The following is a 2669-nucleotide window of genomic DNA, read 5'->3' as shown; positions in this document are numbered from 1 at the left end:
GAGGGTAGAGATAAGGGTGTTTGGGTCACTTCAGAAAGGACTGATTAGAAGACATCCTTGTTAGAACTAGTAGAAGGTGAGGCCCATCCTTTATTGATTTGAAATGGTGAGGGAAGGAGGAAGTAAATCTAGCCATTGAGTATGATGGGCATGAGCCACGAGTTAGGAAAAGATGAGGATATTAGAGAAACACAGAGCACATAACAAAAATCCAAATACTGCAAGTTGGTGGGTAAGAAAAATAAAACTGTGGAAAAGCGTACTATAGAGAATTGATTATTGGTCTCCTGGCCTGGCAGCTTTCTTACCACATTACCTGGCTGTGGTCTGAGGTGCTATTGAAGGACCTGTTTATGGCTTTAACTGGTTTGTATGTCATCCTAGAAAAACCACTTTATCCATGATGTTAAATAGTATAAGAGACTAGGAGACTCCTTTTTTTCCCTTTCACCTTTCTTTCCTGAAACAGTAATTGTTTTTTCTTAATCTTACCAGCTGTTTTCAGCATGCTTTCTAGATAACATATATCATTTGTCATGTACCAGTTTCTAGTAACTTTTTTGAGGGGGAGTGGGGTTGGGTTACTTGACCATTTGAATCCAGTGTAGTACAACTGGGTGCTGGTCCACCTAGATGTACTTCAGAAGAAAAGCCTGGTGATCCACTTCTGAAAAATCAGTCATCAGAAACCCTAGGGAGGACAGCCAATGGGAAATCCTCCTGAGTTGGAATCAACTGAATGGCAACTGGTTATGTTACTGTGACCTTTAGTCATACCATGTTTTCTACAACGAAACTGCCATGATTTCCTAGTCGTTTTGAAGGAGAAACTAAAGCACATGGTCATGGCCTTGGCTTTGGAAAAGATGTCAAAAATAGGAACAGAAGCTAGACCATTTGAGACACTCTGCCAAACTTCCGTGCTTCGCCCGTGGTGTGTAAACTATTTTTAGTCTGGACTCTCTCTCCATGAAGTCTGACTTGGAAGTCCAGTATTCTCCAAGTTCATAGGGTATTGGTTGAAGCTGGCAGGGTTTCAGCTACCTGGTCCAAGGGTTCTTGTCCTTTTGGCTTCTTTGGGCCTATTTTTCTCTCTTCCTCAGGAGCTCTTAACTTTGCGGTCCCTGTCACAGGTAAAGATTCTACGCCATCAGCCCCCATGTTAGCAGTAAGAATGTGGTTTGCGAGGATTTGCTCACTGACTCACAAAGTTGTAATAACTGACTACAAAAAGAACCAAGTCTGAGAGATCGCACGTCTGTAAAAATGCGCTGCCTCCTCCCCAGCTTGGGTTTCAACAGCTTGCATAGCAGTGTGTTTGTGCTGACGTTCAGTGTTTGAGTCGATGAAGGGGCAGGATCTGTGTGTCTGCTGTGGTTGCTGACACTGCTTTTTGCTGAGACAAAGAGTAGTGGTTGAAATGGAGCTTACAGTAAAGAACATACTTCAACCTGTAATCTGTAGACATTTCTTTGAATTCACTGAGACTTGGGTAAGGGCACCTTTCCCCTGCACACTTAGTTGCAGCCCTTGATATCAGTGTGATGACGATACGCCCACTCCTCATTCATTGACTGGGTTAGGTTCTAAAGACCAGGTCATTATGAGAAAATCAGAGTTATGAAGGAATGGAGGATGACCACATCCGATGGTCATAGAGGATGACTACATCATTACTTAACTGCTAAATCGTGTAGTTATGTGACTGCCAACTTGAATCATCACATAACTTGAAAACCACTGAGAGTCATGGCCCAACCAAGCTGACATACCTAACCTCTTAACCACACATTGCAGTGTTACTCTGGTCTTGCTCCTCAGGGTTTGTTACTGCCAGATGTAGATTGTCAATGTGCAAAATAACTGGATGGTAGATTTTTTTACTATTGCTATAGATGTGAAATCTCAGATAATACAATACAATACAATACAATAGTGAAGAGCGAGTGGGCGTGCTTTTATTTACCCAGACTTGGTTCTTTTTTCAATTGTTTCTTCCCCTCGAAGTGTTTAATTCCACATGATTCCTCATTTACACAAGGCCACATTCTCCTATTGCTTTCCTCTCTACGTATTTAAAAGGATCTCAAGAAATGTGGCATTCTCTGTGAGATTGGGGTCAAATTGACAGTTTCACCACTTCATTTCTTTATTTGGATTCCTGCTTAACAGTTCCTCAAGGTCTGAAGACATTTAAAACTGTTACTTAGAACAAGAGGAGCCAAGCTTTACTCGGGTGGGGGGGGGGCGGGGGGAAACCAACCGTCTCTTTGCTCTGCATTTGGAGGGGCTCTGCACTGCCAGGCAGGCCAGAGGAGAAGGGTGTAAGCCAATGAAGCAGCCTTGGGGCTGTGCTGTGGCCTCAGGGCACTGACTGTCAGGCTTGTTGGGATCTCTTGGAGGAGGCTGAGCTGTTGAATGATGGTAGAGATTATGTGAAGTGTCTTGCTTGTAGTGGGGGCAAGTAAACATTACCAGCTCAAGAGGGAAGTGCTATGTGCACCGCCCATTTGTAAGTTTGGTTGGGTCTGATGGCCACTGGGCCCTCTGCTTCCTTTAATCTCTTTACCACTTTAACTGAGATTTCCCTGGGCCTGAGACTGTTGGGAAGACCAGCTTTCCCTGGTCTTGGTTGCAGCCTTGTTTGCCTTGGTCTTCACTCTGGAGGC

The sequence above is a fragment of the Echinops telfairi genome, unplaced genomic scaffold, assembly GCF_000313985.2.
Source record: "Echinops telfairi isolate 266 unplaced genomic scaffold, ASM31398v2 ScPeMD7_7424;HRSCAF=8462, whole genome shotgun sequence".
NCBI lineage: Eukaryota > Metazoa > Chordata > Mammalia > Afrosoricida > Tenrecidae > Echinops > Echinops telfairi.
Note: the sequence above shows the minus strand (reverse complement) of the source record.